The sequence below is a fragment of the Pristiophorus japonicus genome, unplaced genomic scaffold (assembly GCF_044704955.1).
Source record: "Pristiophorus japonicus isolate sPriJap1 unplaced genomic scaffold, sPriJap1.hap1 HAP1_SCAFFOLD_516, whole genome shotgun sequence".
Taxonomy (NCBI): domain Eukaryota; kingdom Metazoa; phylum Chordata; class Chondrichthyes; family Pristiophoridae; genus Pristiophorus; species Pristiophorus japonicus.
The window spans coordinates 224,378-231,035 of record NW_027254422.1 but is presented as its reverse complement, the minus strand read 5'-3'; the positions used below and the strand labels follow the sequence as shown (position 1 = coordinate 231,035).

Sequence of the window (6,658 nt, the reverse complement as noted above, 5' to 3'; positions counted from 1 at the left end):
CCTGAACGAGGACGCTAACGTTGGTGCGTCTGTCCTCCCAGGGGATTTGCAGGATCTTGTGGAGACATCGTTGGTGGTATTTATCCAGCGATTTGAGTAAATTCAAGGCAGAGATCAATAGATATTTGAGCACTGAGGAAATCGAGGGATATGGGGATCGGGCAGGGAAGTGGAATTGAGGTAGAAGATAGCCATGATCTTATCGAATGGCGGAGCAGACTCAAGGAGCCATATGACCGACTCCTGCTCCTAATTCTTGTGTTCTTGTGTGCCAACATCCTCGACTGGAACTGGTGGACAACCAGCACCCTCTGCTGGAACTACATAGAATTACAACAACAACATTTCTGTCTTGCTGAAAGCTGCGTCACTTTTTCCGACTGCCATTACGTTGTCCCTAATCAGTACAGCGACTTCACCTGCCCTTTCCCCCCTCTTTATCGTTTCTAAATATGTTATACAATGCAGTCATAGAATCATAGCGAAGTTTACAGCCTGCAAGGAGGGCATTTCATAGAGGCTCCCATAGAAACATATAAAATTCTGACGGGATTGGACAGGTTAGATGCAGGAAGAATGTTCCCGATGACGGGGAAGTCCAGAACCAGGGGACACAGTCTAAGGATAAGGGATACGCCATTTAGGACCGAGACGAGAAGAAACTTCTTCACTCAGAGAGTGGTGAACCTGTGGAATTCTCTACCGCAGAGAGTGTTGAGGCCAGTTCATTGGATATATTCAAAAGGGAATTAGATATGGCCCGTACGGCTAAATGGATCAAGGAGTTTGGAGATAAAGCAGGAAAGGGGTACTGAGGGAATGATCAGCCATAATCATATTGAATGGTGGTGCAGGCTCGAAGGGCCGAATGGCCTCCTCCTGCACCTATTTTCTATGTTTCTATGTTTCCGAAGGCGACCGAAGGCTGCACTGAAGGCGTGCAGGACTTTGCCATCAATGTCTGCTCTTGTTGATAAGAGGCTCCCGAGGTCTGGGAAGTGGTCCGCGTTGTCCAGGGCCACGCATTGTGTGGGCCCACCAGTTGGTGGCGGTGTTTGTGGAGGACTCCATGGACCTACAATGCGGGAGCCCACCAGCCGGTGGCGGTGGCGCTGTTTGTGGAGGACTCCCTGTGGATCTGCAGTGCGGGGGCCCACCAGCCAGGGGCGGTGTCTGTGGCGGACTCCCTGTGGACCTGCAGTGCGGGAGCCCAGCAGCCGGTGGCAGTGTTTGCGGAGGACACCATGGACCCGCAATGCGGGGGCGCACCAGCTGGTGGCGATGTTTATGGAGGACTCCATGGACCTGCAGTGCCAGCGCTCAGCAGATGGTGGCGATGTTTGAGGAGGCTTCCATGGACCTACAGTGTGGGGACCCACCAGCCGGTGGCGGTATTTATGGAGGACTCCCTGTGGACCTGCAATGCGGGGGCGCACCAGACGGTGGCAGTGTTTTTGGAGGACTCCCTGTGGACCTGCAGTGCTGGCGCCCACCAGATAGTGGCGATGTTTTTAGAGGACTCCATGGACCTGCAGTGCGGGGGCCCACCAGCAGGTGGCGGTGTTTTTGGAGGACTGCATTGACCTGTAGTGCGGGGGCCCACCAGCAGGTGGCGGTGTTTTTGGAGGACTCCATGGACCTGCAGTGCGGGGGCCCACCAGCAGGTGGCGGTGTTTTTAGAGGACTTCATGGACCTGCAGTGCGGGGGCCCACCAGCAGGTGGCGGTGTTTTTGGAGGACTCCATGGACCTGCAGTGCCGGCGCCCACCAGACGGTGGCGATGTTTGTGGAGGACTCCATGGACCTGCAGTGCGGGCCCCCACCAGCCAGGGGCGGTGTGTGTGGAGGACTCCCTGAGTACCTGCAATTCGAGGGCCCACCAGCTGGTGGCGGTGTTTTTGGAGGACTCCATGGACCTGCAGTGCGGGGGCCCACCAGCCGGTGGCGATGTTTTTAGAGGACTTCATGGACCTGCAGTGCGGGGGCCCACCAGCAGGTGGCGGTGTTTTTGGAGGACTCCATGGACCTGCAGTGCCGGCGCCCACCAGACGGTGGCAATGTTTGTGGAGGACTCCATGGACCTGCAGTGCGGGCCCCCACCAGCCAGGGGCGGTGTGTGTGGAGGACTCCCTGAGTACCTGCAATTCGAGGGCCCACCAGCTGGTGGCGGTGTTTTTGGAGGACTCCATGGACCTGCAGTGCGGGGGCCCACCAGCAGGTGGCGGTGTTTTTAGAGGACTTCATGGACCTGCAGTGCGGGGGCCCACCAGCAGGTGGCGGTGTTTTTGGAGGACTCCATGGACCTGCAGTGCCGGCGCCCACCAGACGGTGGCAGTGTGTGTGGAGGACTCCCTGTGTCGAGGAAATATTTAGCTTAAATTAACTCAGGCGGAGACTTTCAGAAGTGCACTTTGAGAGAATTTATTTTAAAAAGCGAGATATATCCCGGAGAGCCTGCTTGGACCGTACCAAGGCAAAAACTCTGTCGTACAAGCAAATTGCACTTATCTTTATACAGAAATTGAATACAGAAATCGAAAAGGAATCTTATCCATTCGTCCCACGAGTACAAAGGTCGTCTCGGGAGGTACACACTCTATCTATCCTTGCATCGTTTCTCTCTGTTCACAGTCTGATAAGCAAAGGCAAAAGGAGACTCCCTTTTAATACCAGATGGTCATTTAATTGCATCTCTAAGTTTCAAGGCTAAAAAGCGTGGCTATTTTTCTAGTCCTATTATTTCTTTAAGCATAGCAAAAACAGAATTCCCTTTTCCATAAGCCATAGATTCATAGATCCTTTCTTCCACAATTCCCTCCTTGTTGATCTTTTAATTTTTTTTTTAGATCAACACAATTTCCTGTATTCTCTTCTTGAGCAAAAGGGGGTGTATACCCTTCAGGATAGGGTCGCATTTGGAGATATTCGTCTTCATCAACCTTTTCCTCTAAGCGACTTAACCTTCCTTTCATGTATATACCTTTCCTTTCTATTTCGGAGAGCAGGCCTATTACTTGACTAATTACATTTTTTAATTTTATCCACATTCCGCAAAGGATTATTAATAATACAAGCATAACCACACCTACGATTACTATGGGGTGCATAGCAAGCTTCAGTACTGCTGTAGCTTTTGGGGACCATCCGGTAAACACATCCCACCAGTGGTGTACTGTCAAAGAGGTGACTTCGTCTGCGATTCTCACTAGCTGCCCCTTCTTGTAACTCATTTCAACTCTAAATTGGTGGATGTCTCTGCCTTGCTTTGACAGAGCTTCCTCAATTTTCTTGTCATTCCGAATCAAATTGTGCAGTCTGGTCAAATTAATTACAGGGGGTAAGGGTTCAATCTTGTGCATAGACAGATATTTTTCTCCATTTTGCCATTGCCCAAAGGTATAAGTTCTTTTTACTTCAGGGTCATACAGGGTGTAGACTCTTCTCACGCATTTATTAATGGGGGGTTTATACAAAATTCCATCCCGATAGACAGGTTTATTTCCTGTCACACGGATCTCATTCTGTGCTATTTCCGTCATATCATTGTCATTTGTTAGCTTTAATTCCCATTTACATACTCCAATGGAGTGCTGCAGTGAGCATGGTTCGTGTATGGCGGTCTGATAGGGACATACCATTCCGAATGGCCACCTAACACATCCCCTCTGGTGATATGTCATATTCTTCTCATCGACCCAATCTCCTTTAAATTCTGGGTACCAGAAGTTCTGTCCAAACAGCTGGGGCATTACTTGGAACTGACACCAAATTTATTTTCGTGTCATACTGACTATGTCTCCAGTAACGTTACATCCTTTTGAATTACAACTGGTATATCTTTTTTGAGGGCTAATGGTTAAATTAAGAAGCTTATCCCTTTTGTTAATTTCCAGCAACCTTTCCCATGTGTTAGCATGGAAGGATAATATTTTCCTTTCTAACTCGGCTCTTAATAGCTGTCTGATCATTTCTTTAAACAGGCAATGGGTGTACTTGTTTACTCCCTGTTGTTCTTTCATTAGGTTCTCTATTTCCTTCTCTATCCTTTCATTCTGTTGCCAGGTCATTTCATTTATGACGTAACCTGATATTTGTAATTGCTGTAATCCTTCATCCCAGACATTTCTGATCTTTATATCTTCCCCTACCAGTCCTCCGACGGCCTGGATTTTATTTTGTAGGGTCTCGATATCCATGGAGTTCAATTCTCCTATTCCTGCTCCCATTCCACCTAACACAGTCTCTAATACATCCCGTTTCTTTCTTTGGGGTCTTTCTTTTTCAAAAGATACCTTAACACTGGTTGTGTGGCAACCATCTTCTTTCTTTGGGGGATATTTAATTCGTATTGTTAGATGTACCCCCATCTCTTGTTATTCCCTGTGCTCCCGGTACACTTCATCCACACATCGGCCTGGTATTCTATGAACAACTGATACCCTTTCCCCAATATAAACTGGAACTCCCCTCTTTCTTCCTTCATTCCACATGCCTCACATCGTGCCGTAAAATTCCCTACCTTACAACTTTGGCCTACTGGGCATATAAAATTGCCTTGCTGCCTTATACTATTACTTCTTTCCCATACCATATCTCCCTTCCATACTCTTCCTTCTTTTAGGACTTCTTCCTCCTGCCGGGAGTTCCCTGTCGCTAAAATGATCAGTATACCTAACGTCCATTTATAATTTTTCCAAGAGTCCCTTCCCATCTTCCCTTTCTTGTTTGTTTCTATACCACTCTTGAAATAAGTCGTTACAATAACAACACGTCCACACGATAGTAACAGTGACCCAAATAATAAAGGCCCAAACTGGCACACAAATGAGCTCTGACATCCGTCCGTGAATTTTGGGCAATATTTTCAAGTCCAAATATTTAATACAAGAGCAGGTACAGTTCTTCAGCGAGAAGATGGCTGTTTTCTTAGTCGGGCGACCGTAGTACGTCCTGGTTCAATGCCTTTTCCTTCGGCTGTAATTCGTCGGGGAAATAATATTTACAGCGGGTTGCATGCACCCAGTTCGGGTGCTTTTCCAACTTCAAAGCGGTTCGTGTTGTGAGAATTATCTGATACGGTCCTTTCCACCTAGGAGAAAAGGATTCTTTATTTAATGTTTTTACTAACACTTGATCTCCAGGTCTGAAAGGGGCATATTTCCTTCCGACGGGGGCACCTGTGTCTGCTTTATTTGTTCATGCAGACTCCTCGCTATTTCACACATGGCCTGAGCATACTTTAGTGATTTTTCATCATTCCAAATTAATGCTATTTTTTCATCTGCCAATAAGGCTTCATGTGGTGTCAAATCAGTGTTTCGGTTTTTCTGGTTTATCATTGTATACAATACTAATGGTAAGGCTTCTGGCCACTTCAGTCCAGTCTCCTGACATACCTTGGTAAGTGTGGAAGAAAACGATCTATGTAGTATGGTAAAGGGAAGGGTTAAAATCACTTCTTGCTGATATTGTAGAAATAATGGAGCTAGAGAAAACACCCAAACTTCTTTGTCTTAAGAAAACAAAAACTGATTATCTGTTCCTTGCATGAGTCTCCTAAAACTGATTATCGACACAGACAGGGAGAAACTGATTATCGACACAGACAGGGAGAAACTATGCAAGAACAGATAATGTGTGCCTTCCGGGATGACCTTTGTATTCTCGGAGTAATATGATTAATGTTAATGTGTGGAATTTGAAGATAAAACTCCTCTTTTTACTGTATAAATATAGTGCGGGTTTTCCTGTAAAAGTCAGAGTTCTGCCTTAGTGTGGACTAAGCGGGCTCTCCGAGATATCTCGTTAGAAATAAACTTTCTCTCGAAGCACGGCTCTGAAAGTCTCCGCTGAGTTAATTTAAGCTAAAATTTCCTCGACAGATTCTGGCGTAGTCAGGCAGGATCTCTAAAAACGAGATCTAAAAGAACCAAATTTAACTTTGAAAAGAGAAAAGAGGAATTTTAAGGACCTTCCTAGCTGAAAGGGGGAAGGTACCAAGGCCGTCCTAGCTAAAAGGGGAACGAGCCACCAAGATCCCTTGAAGGGTGAGGCATTTAAGGTAGCTACCACAAAGAAGCTAAAATAACAAGAAAGCAATAAGGAGACCTTTTGGCTAAGATCAAGTGTAGTACCGTTTCTGACCAGCCACCATGACCTCCGGGTGGTTTCTCCCTGGTCAGGAAGGTATATGCTTGCATTTTTGGAAACAGGAGGTGGGTGGGGAGGGTTGACCCATCCACCTCCATGGCACGAACCTGGTATTGCAGTACTTCCAGGAACGGTGCAGTGGCTCTAGGCCTTTTGGCTAAGAGCATTGGCGCAGAGTGATCCTTGGCATGTGCAAGGTGACCTCTGGCGTTTGTGATTTGACAAAGAATTGGAACGATTGGCTACGAATTTAAAAAAAAAAATAAGGAGACCCCGAGCTGAGCGGAAAAGAGAACACCGGTGAGGGCTTTGTAAAATATTACTGTATATTTTGTAGGAGTGTCCTTAATTCTCATTTCAGAAAAATCGCGAGACGTCACACCCGGAAGAATGGGAAACAGCTCTAGTCGAGCAGGGCGCTCGCGCCCAGCTCCTAGAAAAGGAAAGAAAGACGACCCCTTGACCAAAGGAATGAAATTACATTCTAAAACCGAAAAGAGAATCCGTA

At 46.9% G+C, this 6,658-nt stretch overlaps 1 non-coding gene across 1 annotated transcript; it reads left to right on the top strand.

The window, feature by feature from the left end:
* The first annotated feature begins 6,098 nt into the window (after nt 1–6,098).
* On the top strand, nt 6,099–6,294 carry LOC139253825 (U2 spliceosomal RNA). Its single transcript, XR_011591989.1, has one exon. It is a non-coding gene; the product is annotated as a U2 spliceosomal RNA (small nuclear RNA).
* The last annotated feature ends 364 nt before the right edge of the window (nt 6,295–6,658 follow it).